This window comes from Mixophyes fleayi, chromosome 1 (assembly GCF_038048845.1).
Source record: "Mixophyes fleayi isolate aMixFle1 chromosome 1, aMixFle1.hap1, whole genome shotgun sequence".
NCBI lineage: Eukaryota > Metazoa > Chordata > Amphibia > Anura > Limnodynastidae > Mixophyes > Mixophyes fleayi.
The window spans coordinates 228,864,336-228,873,183 of NC_134402.1; the positions used below are offsets into that span (position 1 = coordinate 228,864,336).

Genomic DNA, 8,848 nt, shown 5'->3' on the forward strand with positions numbered 1-8,848 from the left:
AGAGCAGGGACAGACAATACAATTCTGATTCCAATTCTGATAACAATCGATAGAGAAGAGAGGAGGATAGAGGAGTTTTTTGTTTTTTTTTCAATATTTGGCACTACAAGTGCTTTGGGGTGTCCCCCATTCTTTTGCATTAATATTTCTGGCTGTCAAAAGTACTATCTGTCAGCAGATTTTAAAAATAATTTTTAGCACTCCCAAGTCCTTTTGGGGTGTCCCACATTCTTTTGCATTAATATTTCTGGCAGCAGTATCTGAAACAATTTGTAGCACTACAAGTGCTTTGGGCTCAGAATGGATTCAAAGCAGTCCACATATGAGCAGAATGAGCAACCAGGTTCTCTCACCAGTCCTGATGGTAGTGTTCCCAGTACGTCATCTGGGAAAGGCGATGTCAAACTACAGTGTTTTGAAATCGGTCAAAAAAACACACCCCAAAAAAAAAAGTACTGTGTTGAAGCGAAAAAGAAGTGTAACTGAGGAAAAGTTAAGTGCCGATAAAAAAAAAATTGCCAACATGCCATTCTACACACGCAGTGGCAAAGAGAGAATAAGGCCTTCACCTTTCTCTATTAGTGGCAGATCCAAAAATGTTACCGAGCCTACAATTGGTGCACAACTACTGTTACGCGTCAAAGCCATTGGAGGATAATGTTTGCTCTGAATCCCAATTGACACCAAATGACACCAAATTGCCTTTCTCAATTTCTATTTATATTCTATATTATATAACGGCTGAATAGTTTTCTATTCTACTCCTAGTGGAGAGGGGATCTGATACAGGCAGATACCAAACTGCCTTTGTCCATTTCTTTGTATATTCAAATTTCTAGTTCTACAGTCTATGCAGGCTTCTTTTGTTCTATTTTACTACAAGTGGATGGGGGGGGGGGGGGGTGCTGCAGACAGAAACCAAACTGCCTTTGTCCATTTCTTTAGATCTTTAACTAGAAGTGTAGGGTGTAATATACACCCAAAGACGATGGCTGCATTGCCAATAGGCTAAGATGGAGAGGAAGACAATCAGGTTTGTGTGCAGAATTAAGGATGGCCTACCAGGGATTAAACTGTTTTCTTCCTAATTTATTATCTTTAGAATTACCTTACTTATCCAAGAAACAGGTGGAGCACTAAATTTGGTTACTTTATGCCGCAAAAAAGTGATTTTCCAACAAAATAGCAAAACAAAACCAACCAAAACCAAAACATGCAATGGCGGTTTTGCAAAACCAAAACCAAAACACGAAGGTAATCCAGATCCAAAACCAAAACCAAAACACGGGGGTCAGTGAGCATCTCTAGTTATGATCATCTTTTGTTCGCAATATAAAAATCATTATAATGCACTATAGTTATACTAGTACTAGTGTATCATAAATAATACTAATAAGTATAACCAAATTATTTTGCATATACACATATTAACATTCACAAAATATATATTTATGCATTTGTTATGGTAAGCACACTAGTACAAGAAAAATTGAATAATCACAACTTACCTTGTATGGCAATGGATGTAAGGTGTAAAACGCTTGTATTATCAGTTCGTATTTCTCGGACCACTAGGGGTTAAATATATTGACATTTTTGCCAAACACAAAATTATTATACACGAATGGCCTTGACCCACAATGCTCCATTCTGTACAGGTACCACAACTGATTGGTCCACAACTGAAATAAACGCCCATGTCAAGATCGGGTAGGCTTGCCTCCTTCTTGTGGCGGCTGTCAGTCGGCTCACCCCATCGAGTACAGACCCGCGGAGGGGGCCTACTTCCGGTCTCGATCCTCGGCCTTGTGTGCAGGTGGTGGAGCCAGTCAAGACACTTCCGGTGGGGGCGTGGCCTATCAGTGGGTGTCTCGGCCCAAATCCATCATCCAGAGCCCCGATTTGGCAACCACATAGCTGTCAGCCGCAGGTTAGTGCTGGAGGGCTTTTGCGCCACGCTGTTTGACGCCTGAGTAGCGCAGCAGGGACTTTGTGCCGGTTTTGTGGGTCTCTTTGTGACTGTGCCTATGTGTTGTACCTGACGAGCTGGAAAATACACAAATAATACCTGCATTCCAAAGCTGGGTCATTGCTGCCACCTGCTGGTCAAGTGTAATATTGCAGCTGCAGAGTGCTTTGTAGAATACCTTGGCACTCCTGTCACCACAAGGCTGAGAATAATTCTGTATTTTTCATGTAGCACGGGTATTTCCCTGGCATAACAATGGAAGTTCTTTGAATTAACATACAGGATACCCACCTAGTGTGACACTCTAAGCAACCAGTCATTAAGCGAAGTATACCCTCAAATCTAGCTGGCTTTACATACCGGACAGTCTGTCATGGCTCATAAAAAGATTAAGCCTACTGTCTTGGCCCCACCGAATCAGTTTCAACCAAAGCCAAAGTCGGCGTCAAGTTCACCTTTTATCGTAAGATATTCTCCCCCAGCGTCCCGGGCCAAGGAGCCAGAGATTTCCCCTCTATGTCCTCCTGTCTCTGAGCTGGGAACAGATACTGCACTGGATGCTCCATTAACAGCGCGTGTTCTGCATTCTACCTTATACCAGATGCTAACTGCCCTTCGGTTGCCTTCTTGAGAAGTAAAATGGTGGATCAGGAAGACCGCTCCTGCAGAAATAATATTAAGATTAGTGACATCCTAGAATCTGTCTCCAATGCAGATTTACAAGATTATGCAGTTTCTTTGTTCAAGAAGCTATTCCCTTCGGGGGATGACAGGGACTTCCTCATTGATCGAATTCATCGCCTTCCACGTCCTCAATCTGTGCTGGGGAATCTTCCGAGAGATACTCTTCTCCGGGGTCATTTTTTCCACATCAACGAGGCTATACTTTGAGCGGCTCGAGACCCATCCAATGCGTCCACTGTGGGGGACCTGCAGCTCTTTCAAGATTTGTCACTTATCACCATCAACCAAAGAAGAGCTCTCTATCCAATAACAGCAGCCCTGTGAGCGAATGACATCCCTTACCGTTGGGGCTTCCAGGTTAAGCTGCTGGTGCGATATGAGGAGTCCTCGTATGTTATTTGTTCCCTCTAAGCCGGCATCAAACTCTTGGAAGAATGGCACATACCTCTTTCATCTGGAACTGCCTCTAGCAAGACCCCTCTCCAGCCAGAAAGGACTCGCGTTCCTAAGGACTGAGGTCCAATGTTGTGGTTAAACCTGTAAAGTTATGCAACTTCTACCTCTGGCTTGATAAGTATAATTACTAGCATTCTTTGTGCCTAATGTTTAATATCCTCTGTTTGTACTTCTGTGCTTTTCTATAAATCTTGATGCATAAGTTACGAAATGTATCAAGCAGGTTTAGTTAAGGATAAGTTATGGCCATGCAAGGAAAGGGGTGCCACAGCGGATGGCCTGGTGCCTCTGATGGGCGCGCACTCCTCTTTGCATTGTTAATATTGCACTGCCATAATATGGTTTTTGTTCTCTGTTTTTTTTACAGTGTATCAATAGGTTTAATCTGTTATTATATGGTTGCTATATTACTGTTGATGCTCTTTCATTTTTACCATTCTCTGAGTGTTACATGGGTGGGATCTTATCCTCATTCCACCACCTCCCCACATGGTACCCAGTTTGCCACACGCTTGCCTCTGTAGCAAATGCTCTGACCCCATGCTACGGGTCAGTTCAGTTTTTTTCTTCTTTTTCTCTTTTGAATCCTTCCTCCCTGGTTTCCCTTTTCACTTGGATCAATCACAATACACGTTATAAAAATAAAACAGGTTTACTAGCGATATCTTTCTTTATTTCAGGTTCCATAACTCATGGATCGGTTCTACTCCCTGAACGTTAAGGGACTTAACGCCCCAAATAAACGCCATTTAGCGCTCACTACATTCCATAAATGTAAGGCAGATGTTATAGCCCTGCAAGAAACACATTTTTCATCTCGTGCCCCTCCCCAACTTAGAGACCCAAGATATCCCTTGGGATACTTTGCTAATAGTTCATTCAAAAGGAATGGTGTGGCTGTGCTGATCAGTGCTCGTGTATGCTTTAATCTACAGTTAAAAATAGAGGACAAATCTGTCCGTTTCCTAATTTTGGTTGGACTCCTAGAGGATAAACAGGTGACCTTAGTTTCTTTATATGCTCCTAACTCCCGCCAAATCCCTTTCCTTAAATTATTATGGGAAGAGATACAGAAAGTACGTAGAGGCCACCTGGTACTGATGGGAGATTTCAATCTGACTTAAATAGATAAGTCTAGACCATTGAAATCGTCAGGCCAGATCCATCTTTAGGTCCCTCAACAGCCTTTCGTAAGCTACTGGTGGAATATGATCTCTATGATGTCTGGCGGGTCCAATCTCCAAATGTACGGGATTATACATATCACTCTAGTGTACACAACACATATTCTAGAATAGATATGGTTCTGACAGACAAATGGACACTACAACACACCAATACAGTTAATATCCACCCCATCACATGGTCAGACCATGCCCCGATAGAGTGGACCTGGAACTTGAATCTTACTAAAATCCCCCCGAGGCCGTGGCGGATGCTGGCCTATCTACTTACTTCCTTGGAGGCTAGGCTCGGTCTATCGGAGGCATTGTCATAATACATTCAGATAAATAACCCAGAAGATACATCTCTCTCTCTACTCATTGGTGTGCTTTAAAAGCAGTCTTGCGAGGATTAGCCATTCAAATAGGCGCACGTTTGAGAAAGCAATATCTCTTTCGCCAGCATACGCTTGAATCAACTTTAAATACTCTAGAATCACAGAACCAGACACGCCCTACTGAAGCCCTTCAAAAAGAAATAAATGATGTTAGAAAACAGCTTAATACACTTTTTATTTCCCGTATGAAATCAGTCCTTACTAAACTGCGTCAGAAATTTTATTCTACGGGCAACAGAGCTAGTCGCCTTTTGGCTCGCAAACTCAGAGGTAAGCAAGCTAGAAATCGAATAAAAACTATCCATGATTTGAGGGGCAATAAGATCCACAACCCCGCTGATATAGCAAATCAATTTGCCAAATACTATACTAGAATCTATAATTTACGTGACGACAAAGACACGGTACAGCCATCAGAACTGTCCATATCTAACTTCCTCTACAACCTTAATCTCCCATCATTGGACCCCGATAGTTTGGAGCTGATTAATCTCCCTTGGTCTAAGCAAGAGGTTGAGGAGTTTATCAGGCGCCTCCCTAGGGACAAGGCCCCTGGCCCCGATGGTTTCGTGAATGCTTTTTACACTACATTTCAATCGGAACTGGCCCCGCTTCTTACCAATCTTTATAATAATGTCTTGACGGGGGGTAGCTTTCCTGCTGAGATGTTGGAAGCACAAATAATAACAATCCCTAAACCTGGTAAGGATCACTCCCATTGTAAGAATTATAGACCCATAGCATTGCTTAATACCGACTTAAAAATGTATGCTAGGTTGATAGGTGATCGTCTGAACCCCTTATTACCTCAGCTAATCCACCCGGATCAGGTGAGTTTCATATTGGGCCGCCAGACGTCAGATAATACGCGGCGCATTTTAGATGTGGTTGATCTTTTGTCTGGGACCAGAGAGGAGCTTGTTGGGACCCTCGGCGAGAGTATTTAGTAATGGTTTCCTATCCTCTCCCTTTCATATTACTAATGGAACAAGGCAGGGGTGTCCCCTCTCTCCCCTGATGTTTGTTATGGCCATAGAACCTTTAGCGCATACAATCAGACACGCTTCTCATTTACCAGGTATTACTTTTCATTCCTATAAACATAAACTATGTTTATTTGCAGATGACGTGTTTCTGTTTGTCACCAGTCCGGAGACCTCGTTGTCACTTTTGAAATGCATCCTAGACGATTACAGTTCGGCCTCATTTTATAAACTGAATATTACTAAATCTGAGGCTCTACCTATTAATATACCGCAATCTTCACTATTGTCTTTGCAGAAGAAATTTCCGCTTGTCTGGGTAAAGGATTCTTTGCCATATTTAGGTATACATATCCCCCTTACCTTATCCACAGTATTTAAAAGCAACTTCACTCCAATTTTCTTGCACCTTTCCTCCCTAACCAAGAATTGGCTTAACTTCGAGGTCTCCTGGCTGGGCCGTATAGCTGTCTTCAAAATGATGTTATTACCTAAATTAATGTATATTTTTAGCACTATTCCATACATAGTACCTAAACGATCGATGGCTCGCTTTCATACGTTAATGATGTCATATGTGTGGCGTCAGAAGCGCCCCCTCCTTTCCCATAAACGCATGGTTTTATCTAAACAACATGGGGGATTGATGCTTCCTAACTTAACTTATTACCAAGAGGCCAGCATATTGAGCCACCTGCGGGATTGGGCGCTCCCCCACTCCTCAAAGACATGGGTAGACTTGGAGAGAGCCCTGTGCCCTAGCTACCCATTGTTGGACCTTCTCTGGACACCCAGGTCTGCCCGTCCATCTGCTGTGTGCAGGCTACGGTCCATCTCGGATGCCAAGCAGGTGTGGGATAGGATCATTGGGCTGCATACCGATTTTGCACTCCCATCACGCAATCTCTTCCTGCAGGCAGAATGCCAACTAATCTCAGATTTAAACCTGGTCGTTTGGAAAGATAGAGGGATTTCTTCCCTGTCAGACCTGTTTGCCCAAGGCCTCTTTCTTCCCTTTTCTCATCTCCAAGATCGTTATAGTTTGCCAGCATCAGAGACGTACAGGTACCTGCAAATCAGACATTGGGTCGGAACAGTCTCTAAGACCCCCCACTCCCTCATCTCGCTTCTATCGTCTGTCTTGGATATACTGACGAAGAGCAGTAGTAGAGGTGGAATAACATTCTGGTACCACTACATTTACTCCCTGATCCCCCCAACCAAAACTCTTGCACAAACCCAATGGGAAACGGATGTAAATCTAACTCTCATTGAGCAGCAATCGGAAAGAATTTATGTCACCTCCCATCGTATGTCTAAATGCATCAACCATACAGAGATGCAGGTCAAACTTATCAATCGGTTGTACCTTACCCCGGAGCAGCTGCATAGGTTCTGGCCAAGTTTTGCTGGCACCAATGTGCCCAAATAGCAGATATCTTTCATGTCTTCTGGACATGTCCGGTGCTTCAGCCACTGTTGGGCGAGGTATTTGCTTTGATGTCAACCATCTTAAAGACTCCTGTTGCTCCAGATCCAGCCCTAGCTCTTTTACATGTTTACCCGGCATCCATTCCAAAGCAGGACTACTACCTATTGGGCCACATATTGATAGCTGCTAGAGCGACAATAGCACAAAACTGGAAGTCCCACATACCCCCTACCATTACCCGAATAATTTCTAAGATACAGTATAGCTTTGAGATGGAAACAATAGATATGCCCTATTCCTCATCTGCATCAGCCCCTATCATGAGATGGTTCAGGTGCCATGTATACACCCCAGAAGGCCCCGGGGCTCCCCGGGATACCCCCAACTACTCGACAACTCACTCTCCAGTGGCCCTTATAGAATCCCCACAGCCCACTGATCAGCTCCCATCCCCTGGTACTCCTCCCATAGTGGAGGCATCTTCAGACAGTCATAATGAAGGCTAGTATGTATTACTGTATTTCTCTATCCTTAATTACATATTGTCGATATTGTGTGCCTTATCATAATTGAGTGATTCCCTTCCCCCTGCGTGGGGAATCCTTGTGTTTTTTCCTCTGTATGTATTTTATTCTCCCCCCTCTATTTTTTCTGTACCCCATATATTTTTTCTGTACCCCATATATTTTTGAAAATATTGAATACAAATATTGATGCAAAAAAAAAAAAAGTAAGTTTGACTGCTTGAACGAGTGAATCTGTAGATAAACGACTGAGAATAGTATATAGTATATTAAAAATTTAGTATTTCCATAAAAAAGAATGCACAATGACATGCTGCATAGGTACCGAATATGATAAAGTTGAACACACACTTATTAATGCTGAAAAAATAGATACCTAATTAGAAGAAAAAAAAGATGTATTAAAAAAGGTATTTAAAGCCACATGTGGAAACTGTAAAATGTTTTAGCGAGAAACGTATACCGTTATAATAACCAAAATGGCACCTGTTTTACAGAACCTATGGAGGTAAAGGGCACCTTTGCAGAGATGCAACAAGAGGGACCACAACAAAGTTATTACGAGCAGTGTAGAAGGTGAGCACATTGAGACTTTAGGTGGTGTTGGAAAAGAACTAAACTTTATTGCAGATAGTGAAGTTAAATGCTAAACTTTTTTTTTCCTTTTGTCGTAGATACCATTGTTATATCGGACGAAAGTTCTGAGGGAGAAAAGACTGTTGGTAGTCCTTTGCAGGGCGTGGTAGAGAAGGTGGAAAAGCTTGACGAATGCTTTGAATAATTGAGGACAAACATAAATGATGTAAAAAAAATAATAAATCAAAAACCTAGAAAAAAACGTCAGATGTTTTTTTCAGAAACTTATGCCACAAACCACTAGGCTCTTTCAGCAATAAAAAGTCAAATTTTAGAATAATAATAAAAAAATGTTGAAACGTTTTATTTTTTCACTTTATTTTTTGAAGCATAATTCAACAATAAATCTGTTGGATGTACAATGTGTGGTTTATTTGGTGTATTTTACAAAGATATGCATAAACAAGTAAATAAAGGTTTGAATATAAAACATTTTAAATGTACACGTAAAGGGTTTTACAGAACACAGGTACAAGATGCAGAACAATTTACACAGGTGTACTAATATGAAACCAGACATAAATAAAATACACATCTATAGGAAACACACATACACAATACACATTTATGTTATATACAAAAATGTGTTTAATTATGCAGTCA

General features: G+C 41.8%; 1 long non-coding RNA gene across 1 annotated transcript; it reads left to right on the forward strand.

The window, feature by feature from the left end:
- The first annotated feature begins 1,718 nt into the window (after positions 1-1,718).
- Positions 1,719-8,566, forward strand: LOC142107331 (uncharacterized). The gene is made up of 3 exons (XR_012679943.1): positions 1,719-1,930; positions 8,107-8,185; positions 8,284-8,566. It is a non-coding gene; the product is annotated as an uncharacterized LOC142107331 (long non-coding RNA).
- The last annotated feature ends 282 nt before the right edge of the window (positions 8,567-8,848 follow it).